Here is a 14387-nt window from a genome sequence, read left to right on the forward strand (position 1 = left end):
TACGCAAAAGACCAAGGGAACAGCCGGTTCAAGACCGTTGCGCCACAGTGTCTATTGTGCGTCCAGTAATGGATGGCCCTGTGACCTACAAGGACCTTCCTGACCGCACTGCAACGTTGGCGCAGAAATTCATCAGGTCACCTTCTTCAAAGTGGACGCACGAGCACCCTCCACAACTCCGGCTCAGTGTCCAAATGAGCAAGAAAATATTGATATGGGCTCGCATGATGCTGGTGAACAAAGAACATCGTGAGATCTTACAGAAAACTGACATTTTCCGTGGAGTTTTAGCATCAATTTATCATTGTGAAGTTGATCCCTCCTTGGTGGCTGCCTTTTTGACATACTGGAATATTGATGGACATACCTTGCTGTCCAGCCAGGGCGAGATAGGCTTTCCTCTGCACACGATTTCTGATGCAATGGGTATACCAATCGTCGGTCGCCTGTATGAAGAATTCATCCCACTTGAGCCAGCTATGCGTGGCCATGTTGAATCTCTCTATGCCGTTTACTAAGCCTATGCCCTGTGGACATGCATGAAGCCAGGACCAGGCTTGGTGACTATTTCCACCTGGGTGGACCACTTTCTCAACGACCGAGCTAATTCTTTCAAAGTTTCCCCGCCGGATGGTTTCGCCGATCCAGCCGATCCTCTATTCCTCTACTCCAGGAAGTAGGCTTCCGAGTTGAAGTTCGAGATGGCCGTCCTGCTGCTGTTTTGGGCAAGCAAAGACTTCCTTTCATCGTTACATATTCGCCGGTGCTCTACCGTGCCGCCTTCGTAGCAGCTTGGCTTTGTACTTACTGTATTCCCGTCAGGGCTGGGCATTACATTCGCCCAGAAGTTTTTAGTATGGCCGTAAAAATCGCAGAAGGCACTCGAGTGGCTATCGGCGTGGCGAGCTTGGCCTTCTTATTTCGCAAATTGGACTATGGAGAAGCGAAGGAATTGAAAAATACCTATCACCTACAAACATCTTACCCACTTAAGGCCTCCACCGTCGGATGTGTTTCAACTTTACATCCAACGCTTGATATAGACCTGACAGGTGGACCCAAGACGAAAAGGACGATATTTATGTGACAAAACACACTTTCCTGTTGCCGATCTCCCCCTCCAATCCGTTTTTTCTTACGCGCGCGGAAGCCTACCCGCCGCCTGTACCTCTCTCTGCCCGCGCGTACCCACAACCAGCCCTCTGCCTCTCCCCCCGCGCACCTCCCGAATCGCCGGGACGCAGACGCCGCCTTGGCCTTTTGCCCATCGGCGAACTCGAGCGGGCGTCCGTCTCAGAGGTGCGATCCCTCCTCTCCCACCTCCCGATCCCTAATTCCCAAATGCGCCTCCTCCGTTCAACTCGTTCCGCTCGCGAATCTGGTTGCCCCCTCTCCTCCTACACGCCGCCGCGGCCGCCTCCATCCAACCCTGTTGCCATGCCGGCCACTGAGCCACGCGTGGTGCCGCACCCAGCGGGGATGAAGGCACGCCGCAGGATGGAGCCACGACTCACGTGCCGCCGCGCGCCCTTCGTCTTTGTCTCTCGCTCGCCAATATGACCACTGCGATCTTCTTCCTGGCGACCCCATGATGTCAAGCAGCTGCTCCTCCACCGCGCGTACCCGCCGGCTCACGGCAGCAAGGCCAACGGCAACGCCACCGCTGTCAGGGACAAGAGGGTCGCGTCCTTCAGTACCTTCTTCACCATCAACGATGCGCGCATCCCAGCCCGTGCGGACGGAGGTGCGCCGCCTCGCCCAGACCAGGTCTCGTCGGAGCCCACGTCCACCGGATCCGTCGAGCAGGGCCGCAGAATCCAGGTATGGTTGAGACACTCCCAAATCTTCCTATTGGATCGATTTATTTATTCCGTCTCCTTGCAGGATGCAGATCGAGAGAAGGTTAGTTTATCCGATGCCTATGAATATGGATCTAAGTTGGCATATGTGATTACTCCTTCTACCAATTAAATCCTTTGACTCGGAGGCGGAGGCATGCATCTGCTCACATCTGATGCTGGACCAGCGAAAAGATGCATCAATGCTTTTGTATTCATTACCAGACTCTATTCGTGTTCATCAATGTTCAGGTACAGTACCTGGCGCTGTATTGTCTGTTTGCATGCGTGACTACTGCACGAATTTTTAGATATGAATTAATATATGAAGCGTATTCCTAATATATATACATGCAAAAATACATATACCTTAATGTGCTAAGTTGCTTATATTATTGGTATTACGCGTTCCAGGTGTTGGTCTCACCATCTGTTTTCATGGTGTGCTGCATTACATGATTCGGGCTCTCGGCAAATAGTTTGCCGAGCGTCAACTCGTCTTAGTGAAAATGGCCTACTTTAATTTAAATGTTCACTAAATACTATTAGCTTCTTGTCATATACACTACGTGCCGACTGCCGAGTGCAATTTTCTTTGCCGAGTGCTAAAAGTCAGGCATTCAGCAAAGAGCTATTTTGCCGTGTGCCGCACTCGGCAACGATATACACTCGGCAAAGAAGGCTTTGCCGAGTGTCAGGCACTCGGCAAAGCCAGACACTCAGCAAACTCTGGCGCTCGGCAAAAAACGGCGTCAGGTAACGGCCGCCGCCTGCCGTCCAAGTTTGCCGAGTGCCAGTGGGTAGGCACTCGGCAAAAAACTTCTTTGTCGAGTGCCAGACCCTGACACTCGGCAAAGGACTAGGGCTACCGGTTTGCCGAGTGCCAGATCGGGGCACTCGGCAAAGGTGTTTTTTTTAATCTAAACCCTAAACCGTACTACATCTTTTTTTTTAAATAAAAAATACCACTTTGCCGAGTGCCGAGAGGAGAGGCAATCGGAAAACATTTTTAAAAAAATTGGCACGCTCTTTATCACATGTGGAGATGTCCTGGTTTGTAAGCATCGTACGTGATAACGTGCACCAAACCTTCTCAAATTTTTATCACATCCTCCACATACGATATCATGTCATCTCGACAAGTTTTATGATTTTCGGACTTCGTTTGCATTTTATAGAATTTAAAAACAATTCGTCCGCAAGTTCGTGGTCATGTTTCGTGAACAAGATGTTCGAAATTTCGGGTCCGTTCCTGGATACGGCCTCACACTACACTCAATACCATGAATATCATTTTTTGAATCATTAAATTCCATTATTCGATGCACGTGCAGTTCAAATTTGCATTTTTTGAAAAAATTCAATTAAATGAAATAAATTAACTAAATATAGCAAACATTTCAGGAAATGTACCAAATTTCGACATGGAGTACCAAGTACTGTAAGAGGACTACAGAAAAAGTTTGGAGATCAAAATAAAAAAAAATTTGGTTTGCCGAGTGTCATCTTTTGACACTCGGCAAACATGCTCATTGTCGAGTGCCAGATGCCAGGCACTCGGCAAAGTGTTCCCTTTGCCGAGAGCGTGCCAATTTTTTTTTAAAAATGTTTGTCGAGTGTCTCTCCGCCCGGCACTCGGAAAGTGGTATTTTTTTATTTTAAAAAAAAGATGCAGTGCGGTTTAGGGTTTAGATTTAAAAAAAAACACCTTTGTCGAGTGCCCCGATATGGCACTCGGCAAACCGGCCTCCTTTGCCGAGTGCCAGATCGGGGCACTCGGCAAAGGGCCCATCCACACTTAACCACCGAACAGTTACCTCCCTCCCTCCCACACACGCGCACCGCCGTGCCCCGCCCACTCACCCGCCGGCGCGCCCCCGCCGCTCTCCCCCGCGCCACGCACCTCCATCCCCTCCCCGTGCGCCGCGCCCACAGCCGCCCCCGCGCCACGCACCGCCCGCCACAGCCGCAGCCCCGCACCTGTGCCACGCGCCGGCCGCCGCAGCCGCAGCCCGCCCCCTTTCCCTGCACCGCGCGCCGCAGCCCGTCCGCCTTCCCCACGCCACGCGCCGCCCGCCACAGCCCCTCCCCGTGTCACGCGCCGGCGCCTGCTCCCTCCCCCGCCCCTGCCAGCCCTCGCCCCCGCGCCCGCGTGTGGCCGAGCGTGGCCAGCTCGCCCACGTCGGCCCGCCAACGCCGGTGGGTGGAGGAGGGGAGGAGGAGGAGGAGGAGGGGGAGGAGGAGGAGGAGTAGGAGCCGGCCCTACCCCTGGCCGCGCCCCGTGGACCGGCCATCCCGAGGCCGCCCGTGCCTGACCCCGTTCCCAACTCTGGCGACCCCGACCCCGACGTCGCCCGCCCCTAGCCCCGGCGCCCGTCAGGTATGCCCTCTCTCTTGTTGTTGTCGTGGTAGTGATAGTTGTAGTAGTATTAGTTGTTGTAGTAGTAGTAGTAGTAGTAGTGGTAGTAGTAGTAGAACTAGTGGTAGTAGTAGTAGCAATTGTGGTAGTAATAGTAGTAGAACTATTGGTAGTAGTAGTAGTAGCAATAGTGGAAGTAGTAGTAGAAGTAGTGGTACTACTTGGATATATTCTTCTGCATGGATTGATATCCAAACTACATGGCTTCTCTTGAGACATATGTGCTTGTCGTCCATCATGCCGTTGTTTTTTGCAGGTTTTGGAAACCTCACCATGCAAGGGAGGTTCTGCCGAATTTTTTTTAAATGACAGTATTTTGTTCCATTTTTGTAGAGAAGAGCCCGTCAGAGCCGAGTCGGAGTTCCCGTCGCTGTGCCAGTCTGCCTGCACCGCGTTGCCTCACCACTGCACCGACCTGCCACGGCCCCGTTAGCCTGACTCCGCTGCCACCCTAGGTATAACCCCTCTTTCCGTATCATGATCGTAGATCGCATAACCCAGTTAGGCGTCTCCCGTTCGAAAGAGATACAGTTGGAGGTATGTAGATCTTTGCATATCTATGACCGTATCTATTTTGGATTGTCCACGTTTTTTGGATAGCCCACGGATGCGTAGATGGGTTAGTTTCCATGGTCTGCTCCGGTCCGAGACAGAGTTTTAGCATCACCTCCCTGTTGTTCTTCGGATACGCACTCTTCTTTGGCAGGACGTGTATCTAGAGAACAACGGGGAGGTGCTGCCGAAATTCTGTCTTGGATAGGAGTAGAGCATGGAAACTAACCTCATCTACGCATCCGTGGGTGGGATTAGGACCTATCCTCACCTATTAGACAGTAGGAATACCATGTAGATGTAATTGATGGTTACATTACTCGCTGATACTTATGTTAGAGGATGGATGACCATCGGTGGATGTACACGGGCTGGAGAAGTCAGAGTGATTACACCACGGAATGGATGAACAAGACTGATGCTTTCTTGAACAGTGCATTTGGCAAGGCTGCTAAAGGACATTGCCTAGTTTTGTGTCCCTACAGCAAATGTAGAAACAGGAGAAGGGTAAACAAGGTGGAAATGGGTAAACATCTTGTGAAGACTGGATTTACGCCGGACTACATCCGGTGGGTCCACCATGGTGAAGCCCATCGTATGAGAGAGGAGGTGGTGAGACCACAGGTGGAGGCTTTTGATGCTGATGCGGGGGTAGCAGACATGTTAGATGACTTTCACCAAGGACAGTTCGATGAGGGACGTGAGAAGGAGGAGATGGAGGCAGTCGCACAGGCGTTCTACGACATGATGGACTCAGCATAGAAACCCCTTCACGATCGGTCAACGGTGTCTCAACTGGATGCCATTGGACGCTTAATGGGGTTGAAGTTCGAGTTAAACTTGAGTCAACCTGGCGTTGATAAGATGTTGGCCATGATTGGCACCCTGCTTTTGGAGGGCCACATTCTGCCAAAGAGCATGTACGATTCACAGAAACTCCTTCGTGCACTTAAGATGCCGTATGAGCAGATACATGCTTGTTCGAAGGGGTGCGTCCTATTTAGGAAAGAACACGAGCATGCAAAGTTCTATCCAAAGTGTAAATCCTCCAGGTACCTGGAGGTAGACTCTGATGATGGCCAGAAGAGGCAACTTACGATCCCCGTGAAAATCCTATGGTACCTTCCATTCCTACCAAGGATCCAACAACTATACATGACCGAGGAATCCGCAAAACAGATGACATGGCACAAAAATGGCAAATGGTACAATCCTGACAAGATGGTACATCCATCCGATGGTGAAGCTTGGATCCGCTTTAATGACAAACATCGTGACAAAACAGATGAGGCTCATAATGTATGTGTCACGCTGGCAACAGATGGGTTCAATCCTTATGGAATGATGGTTGCCCCATACACATGTTAGCCCATCTTCGTTATCCCCTTAATCTCCGCCCCGGTGTCTCCTTTCAACGACATAACGTATTCTTGTCGTTGATAATTCCTGGACACCCAGGGAGTAATATGTGTATGTCCATGGAGCCCGTGTTTGATGATTTGGTTTGTGCTTGGGACGAAGGGGTATGGACATACGATTGAGCTACAAAGACAACCTTCAAAATGCACGTTTGGTACCACTACTCCCTGCATGACTTCCTGGCGTATGGGATATTCTGCGCCTGGTGTGTTCATGGGAAGTTCCCATGCCCAATATGCAAGGAAGGTGTGAGGTTCATTTGGTTGCAGAAGGGTGACAAGTATTCATCGTTCGACATACATCGTCAATTCCTGCCTCTTGACCATCCATTCGGACAAGACATCAATAACTTTATGAAAGGTGTCAAAGTGATAAATCCTGCACCATGGATGATGACTGGTGCCGAGGTTCATGCTCAGATAGATGCTCTCGTGCCCAATGAAGAAGGTGGTTTTGTGGGATATGGTGAGCAACATATGTGGACTCATATCTCGGGCATGACGAGGCTCCCCTATTTCGATGACCTTCTTCTACCACATAACATTGATGTAATGCACACTGAAAAGAATGTCGCCGAGGCACTTTGGGCAACACTCATGGACACTAAAAAGTCTAAGGACAACCCTAAGGCTAGAGTGGACCTGGCAACATTATGCGATAGACCAAATCAAGAGATGCAGCCTCCTAGTCGTGGCAAGACCTAGAGAAGGCCTAAGGCTGATTTCGTCTTGAAAAAGGACCAAAGGAGGGAAGTACTTGAATGGATCAAGACGCTAATATTCCCTGATGGGTATGGAGTGAATCTAAAGAGGAGAGTGAACTTAGGCACTCTGTGAGTCAACGGGATGAAGAGTCATGACTACCACATATGGATTGAGCGGCTTCTTCCGGTGATGGTTCGAGGCTATGTCCCAGAGCATGTCTAGCAAGTGCTGGTAGAGTTGAGCTACTTATTCCGCCAGTTTTGTGCCAAGGAGCTCTCTCGGACCGTCATTGATGACTTGGAAAAAGCGGCACCCGTGTTGCTCTGTAAGTTGGAGAAGATCTTTCTACCCAGCTGCTTCTTGCCGATGCAGCATTTGATTGTGCACCTCCCGTATGAGGCACGGATGGGGGGGCGTGCAGAACCGTTGGTGCTATCTAATCGAGAGATGTCTGAAGACTCTTCGCAAAAATTGTAGAAATAAAGCCAAAATTGAGGCTTACATTGTAGAGGCATACATTCTAGAGGAGGTGTCGAACTTCACAGAGAAATACTACACTGAGAACCTTCCTAGCGTTTATAATCCACCCCCTCGTTACAATGCTGGCAAAAATAAATTGAACCTCAGCCTTTTCCAAGGGCAACTCGGAAGCACAAGTGCATCGACCACTAAGCAATTGAAAAATGAAGAGTGGCGCAGTATCATGCTATATGTGTTGACCAACCTTGTCGAGGTGCAGCCGTTCATTGGGTAAGTTCTGAACGAACTTGTTTCATTTCGCCGTATGTCCTTGTTTCTTCGTCCAACCCCCTTGTTTCTCGTTGGTACAGGGAATTTCTTCGTCAATCCTGGCATGGATCAAGGCAACCTACCCCGCAAGAAAATGATACACTTCTTTCATGGGGTGCAGGACCAGAGAGCCCTGATTTCATTTGTTGGTTCAAACAGAAAGCCCAAACTGATGCGCCTATAAGTGACGAGCTGAGACAGGTTGCAAACGACTGTGTCGTTAGGGTCAAGTGATTTACCGGTTATGACGTGAATGGATATCGTTTTCACACAGCAAGCTACGTGCAGAGTCGGCCCAATCAAAAAATCACAAACAGCGGAGTTGTTACACCCGGCACTGATGGACTCAACTATTATGGAAGAATTGAAGAAATCTACGAACTATCATTCTATGGTTCCAAACCTCTTACTCCTGTCATATTCAAATGCCACTGGTTTCATCCTAGAGTAACGAGACGGACCCCTAAGCTTGGGCTAGTCGAGATTCGACAGGATTCCATCTATCTAGGAAAAGATGTCTACATTGTGGCTCAACAGGCTGTCCAGGTTTATTATACGTCATACGCGTGCAAAGACGCCGAGCATCTTAAGGGTTGGTCTATTGTCCATAAGGTATCGCCACACGGTAAACTACCTATCCCAAATGATGAAGATTACAACTTCAACCCAAACACATATGATGGAGAGTTCTATCAAGAAGAGGGGCTACAAGGGAGGTTTGACATAGGCTTAACCGAAGAGATAGGAATGGAAGTAGACAATGAAAGGGATGATGACGAGGATGCTAGAGACGAGGTGCGAAATCTGAAGGACATACAACTGCTTGAGCGATTACGTTTAGGCAATGACAATGAAGACAACATTCCTCCTTCGGATAGTGTTGATGAGTTGGACAATGTTGATAGTGATGATGAGACCTATGATCCAGCTAATCTCAGTCATGAAGATTATTTTTAATACATGTAATACTATGTTTTTTGTAATTATGTTTTGTTCATTTTTGCATATATTTCTAATACATGTATTACTATGTTTTTTGTAATTATGTTTTGTTCATTTTTGCACCTATTTCTAATTACGTCTTGTTTTTTATTGCAGGTGATTGAACAAAGATGGCGGGCGACCGTCATAGGTCCGTGAACTTGATTTACCAAAGACCACGCCGGCTGCAGGAGGAGGCGGAGGGGGCGGTGGAGGGATCGGACAGGAGGAGGAGGAGGACCGCCAGCCACAGGAGGGGGCTGTCTCCTCCCACGCCGTGTGAGGAGGAGCTAGAGGAGGAGGTGGCACCCATGGACGAGTCGGACGAGGAGCTGGTTCAGCAGATGGACGAGGAGGAGGAGGAGGAGGGGGAGGCGGCAGGCACGGGTTCCGCTTCCTCTGACTCCTCTTCGAGTGTCTACTTGCGAGGTCCCGCGAGCCTCCCACAGGTTCTGCTTCCTCACCAACGCCCAGTGATTCGCCCTGAAGGGCAAAAGTAAGTAACTTTATATGTTATCACCACTACTTCATATGATATGATGAAAAAAACTAATAATTTTTCTTAATCACTTGTGCAGGAACTAGGTGGTTGTGTTGAGTGGTAGTGCATGGCTAGTCAACGGCATCCTGGGTCGTGCAGGTAACACTTCCCCGGCATTGTCACGTACGCATCGAAGACAGAACCGGCCTACTCGTTTGACCACTACGCCATCGCCCTCGATGCGGAGTACCCCAACAAGGCGGCGCGGGTGAAGGCAGAGTTTTGGGTAAGTCTCCCTCGCACAACATTGCTCAATACGTCGCATTCATTGGACTTTTCTTGAAATAATGAATGAATACATCGGTTTTGTATGCAGACTTATTACAGATGCGAGGAGGGATTTGAGGCCAGGGTGGAGCAGGTGACTACCAAAGCCTGTAAAAAACTCATCACCGACATGCATCACGAGGGGCGCATCCTAACCATCGTAACCTACTATGGGTCAAAGCTTGGAGAGAGAAAAACCAAGAAAGACGCAAGAGAGATGCAGCTGACCCAGGGGCAGTACCTTGAGGTAAATGAAGAACATCAATATTGATTCATTTTGAGATTAAGTTGGTTTAATTTGATCTTCTTATATGTCCAATACTTGATGACGTGTAGATGATTCCCTGGTGGTGCCAAGCGTATCCTGAGTGCTGGGCGATGATGGTGGAGAGGTGGTTCACGGAGGAGTACCTCAAGATGCACAGGGATGCCCGGGACTGTCGTTTGTAGATGCAAGGTCCAGCACACCATCAAGGCAGTCGCAACCTCGCCGGATATAAACAAGCATGGGTACGCGAATTCATTTATATATTGTGATGCTCAGTTCTGCCTGATTTCTAATCACCGTGCTGTCTTTCTCGCAGTCGGCGTCACATAGTGGCCAGGCTTGCTCGGACTTCCAGGCATGGTGTATGGCCCACAAGGGCAAGGCGACATCCGATGTCTCCTTCAACCTGGAGGACCCGCTCGAGGCATACACGAACCCAAGCTTCCACTCCCGCATCAGTGAGTACACTGAGGTGGCGAGGTCGCTCCATGGGTCAGACCACGATCCGAGCACCCAGGACTTCGATGGAGAGGCCGTCATGAGGGCGGGGCAAGGCAAGAAGCATGGGCAGTTCTAGCTTAGCGATGGCGTCATCGACACGGCCTCTACTCCCTCTCTCTCCCAGATCCGAGCACGAAGCACGAGCGAGAGCCCGACCATTCGCACACGGTCGACCGCTGCATAGCACCGAGTCGACGCACTCGAGGTTATTCATGTTTTACTCATCATACATTGATCTTTACATATCTTAATTAGCTTTGCATTACTAAAACATTGGAGTAAAATATTGCAGGCCCGGCTAGAACAAGATATGAGGCAACATCAGGAGCTGGCGGCCCAGCTAGACGCCGAGCGGCAGGCCTAGGCGCAGAGGCTGACGGACATTACGGAGTTCCTACAAGGGCTTGGGCAACGTGTGGGCTTCTCTCTGCCAGCTGGGCTGTTGGTTCCACCTCCGCCTCCGTGTCCTGCAGCTGCAGCTACTCCTATGAGTATGAAAGTTTTTTTACTTTCGCTTGTGCTTTGCTTGTATGGCCTCTACCTTCCTAGATTAACTATCCAAATAATCTTGTCTCACATGCAATCTTTACTCCTTTGTGCAGTCTCCATCTGACGGTGGTTCGAATAATCCACCTCATGCACCTCCGAATGATGGAGTTGGACCTTCACCACAGTCGCAGTGCCTGAGATGAGTGCACATTGTATTTTTTTTATTTGTTGTTCACTTGGTGATTGACTTGTGATATACTTGTGATGCACTTGTGGACTTGTGGATTTATTTGGATGGACTTGAGCACTTATTATTATATATGTGTGATGGATGAGATATATATGTGATGAATGGGATATATATGTGATGGATGAGATATATATGTGATATATGTTTGTATGAATTTATTTGTCATGATGAAACGTAAAAAAAATAAAAAATTATCGTTTTGGGTCACTTTGCCGAGTGTTGCACTCGGCAAAGGACCCCGTTGCCGAGTGCCATGGTCACAACACTCGGCAAAGCTGGAAAAATGGGCGCTCGGAAAACCGTTTTTCTAGCTTTGCTGAGTGCCAAGACCATGACACTCGTCAAAGATTTTTTTTAAAAAAAATTCAAACTTTGCCGAGTGCCAGACAGAGGGCACTCGACAAAGAATTTTTTTTAAAAAAATTAAAACTTTACCAAGTGCCAGCCAGAGGGCACTCGGCAAAGAAATTTAAAAAAAAAATTCAAACTTTGCCGAGTGCCAGCCAGAGGGCACTCGGCAAAGAATTTTTTTTTAAAAAAAATTCAAACTTTGCCGAGTGCTAGCCAGAGGGCACTCAGCAAAGAATTTTTTTTAATTCAAACTTTGCCAAAGAATTTTTAAAAAATAAAAATAAAAAATCTTTGCCGAGTGCCTGTAGGGTTGGCACTCGGCAAAGAGACCGTCAACAGGGCCGGCGCCGTGACGGTCGCTTTTCTTTGCCGAGTGCCCCCGGGGCTCTCAGCAAAGCCTTTGCCAAGTGCCCGATAAAAGACACTCGGCAAAGAGGGCTTTGCCGATCAATTTTTTTGCCGTGTGTTCTTTGCCGAGTGCCGCACTCGGCAAAGGCTTTGCCGAGTGCAATTTGGCCTTTGCCGAGTGCCTCAGGCATTCGGCAAAGAACTTGAATCCAGTAGTGATACCGGCTGACCGTAAATATACTAATATTTTTTTTTGAGTATATGCACATACTCTGCCGCCATATATACCAGCTATATAACCTTGTATTGTATATGTATCAATGCACCTCTGAGTATGTGTACTGTGTACGTACTCTGGTACTCATACTAATATCAGTGTTATCCTAAACGCTAAACGGTAAACAGTCGGTCACCTACCGTTTAGCCCATTATTCGGGCAAAACGGGTGTTTAGCCCATTTTTTGAGTATATGCACATACTCTTCTAGATAGAGTATGTGTTCATACTCTGCCGCCATATATACCAGCCATATATACTATGTGTTCATACTGTAGCACTTTCGTTTGTATTTGGCAAAAATTGTCTAATTATGGTCTATTTAGGCTTAAAAAATTCGTCTCGCCAATTACGGACAAACTGTGCAATTAGTTATTCTTTTTACCTACATTTAATGCTCCATGCATGTGCCGCAAGATTTGATGTGACGGGGAATCTTGAAAAATTTTGGATTTTGGGTGGGATCTAAACAGGACTTTACTCATACTCCCTGTAAACATGTATGGTTTCATACTCCTTATAAACATATGATGCTACGGCAATCGGGAAACCAGGCTCTTGGTGTTCCCGGTGCGATCACAGATCTGGTGGCCACCGGCAGGCGGTAGTGCAGCACCGTGCGGGCGTGTGTGGCAGACCGAAGGCGCAGGCGGCTGCTGGCTGCTGGAAGTTTGGCAAGAATTTTAATTTTCTATAGGGATAACAAAATATTGCCTTCGATTTGCTCTTAACAATTGTAAATGTGTAGCCAAATGACATTTTGGTTGGCTTATGTTTATATGAATAATTCTTATTCGAGGTTGTATTTCTTCATATTACAGGACTATTGTTTACAAAGGGCCAACTTAAACCATGCCAACTTAAGGGTTACTACTATGCAGACCTAGGTCATGAAAACTTTGAGTTATATGGCTCTGGTAAATACAAAACTTTGACACTCTTACACAAAAATTGTCATTATCATAGTCGGTGGATGGGAACCAATAATAGCAAGATTGTTGTAAGAAGATACGCTCCCATGCAGGCATCAAACTTCGTCAAACAAACTACAAGTTTTCATAGCCATCGACTTTTTTGTCCAGCAACAATCAAAGAAAATCACTATATGCCATTGTCAAGCAGATGACGAGAGTGATGAGAGTGAGTCTAGAGGTAAGGTCATTGATCGCGGAAACATACGATGGAATTCACTATGATGATGAAGAGTTTGTAAAAAAATGACATTACTGTCCTTGTGATTTTTATAAAATTTTTCATAGACATGCGGAATATACATGTACACTAACGACTTCCACTCAAACAAATATACACTAACGGCAAGGACAGTAGAACTGGCGCTCCACTGGCACTTCAACATAGTTCCAAATGATCAAAAAATGTTGGTTTCAAATAAACGTGGAAATACTAGGATAAGATGATAACTGCAAGCAAGCTAGAAAATGGCAAATAAAAACGACAGATGTTTTCTAGGCACGTGCGTGCCGCACGTGCATCTTGATATGTCATGCAAGCACATGTTGACACATGCTGAATTTGCATTCTGAAACATGTTTTTTGTTTGAACATTACAGCACTCAGGTTTTATATTTATTGGTTACAATTTCCCTTTCTATGCACAACGAAAAAAGAATTACCATCAAGAGTGCTTAGACTCAATAAGAATACTGGAGGAAAAGTAAGAAGTACACTGACAATCATCTAAGAAACAAGTATGCCTAATTCACCTTTACAAATTAAATAATCTTATGCTATTTTTCTTGAATTTTGGGAAAGAATTTACCATCACTTTTTTATGTAAATTCTATGATTTCCATTTTAGGTGCCAGTGGAGTCTGCGAGATTTCAGGTTATGTTTGAGTTTTGAGGTTGTGATCTTGTGAATTGGGAATGGCATAGCGTGCAACGGTTAGGTGCTTCCAGTTCCAGCCAAATGTTCTAATAGGCCAAGAACAAACATAAATTGCTGATCAATTGATGGTAAACTGTCTTCTCAGGCTCAGTGATCAATTATAAGGTTACAGGATGTAGTCCTATGTATGCAAGGAACTGGGCAGAGATATTATTTACCTATCTCCAACGTGTATTACCCAGAGGGTCATCCTGGGCTACGATGTACCAGACACACATCATAGGTTGGTGAAGTTGAGCCCAATGGAGAGAGTGCAAGCCCGGATAATAATGCGTGGAGACTTGAAGTATAACGCGGAAATGTACATCTACAGAGCCATGAAGAAGGTCAAGGGAAATGGGTGCGTCCTTGCAGCCCACCAGTCCGGGTAAGTCAAAAGGATACTTGCAACATATCACTTACTACTGGGATCACCACTTTTCATATTTAATTTAAGACCTGAAATTCGTACTTTGAATGGCGCAGCTTGGTCATCGTGGGCCACT

The 14387-nt window shown here is 47.5% G+C and overlaps 1 long non-coding RNA gene across 2 annotated transcripts; it reads left to right on the plus strand.

Moving 5' to 3' along the window:
- Window positions 1-1221: 1221 nt before the first annotated feature.
- On the plus strand, window positions 1222-11045 carry LOC136524838 (uncharacterized). 2 transcript variants are annotated; one of them, XR_010776207.1, is made up of 10 exons: window positions 1222-1821; window positions 1885-2090; window positions 4591-4712; window positions 8820-9198; window positions 9281-9469; window positions 9560-9757; window positions 9847-10020; window positions 10095-10484; window positions 10572-10770; window positions 10882-11045. It is a non-coding gene; the product is annotated as an uncharacterized lncRNA (long non-coding RNA). The 2 variants fall into 2 exon arrangements; XR_010776208.1 differs by lacking the exons at window positions 1222-1821; window positions 1885-2090 and adding an exon at window positions 4096-4218.
- Window positions 11046-14387: the final 3342 nt, after the last annotated feature.

Source organism: Miscanthus floridulus, chromosome 18 (genome assembly GCF_019320115.1).
Source record: "Miscanthus floridulus cultivar M001 chromosome 18, ASM1932011v1, whole genome shotgun sequence".
Classification (NCBI taxonomy): Eukaryota; Viridiplantae; Streptophyta; class Magnoliopsida; order Poales; family Poaceae; genus Miscanthus; species Miscanthus floridulus.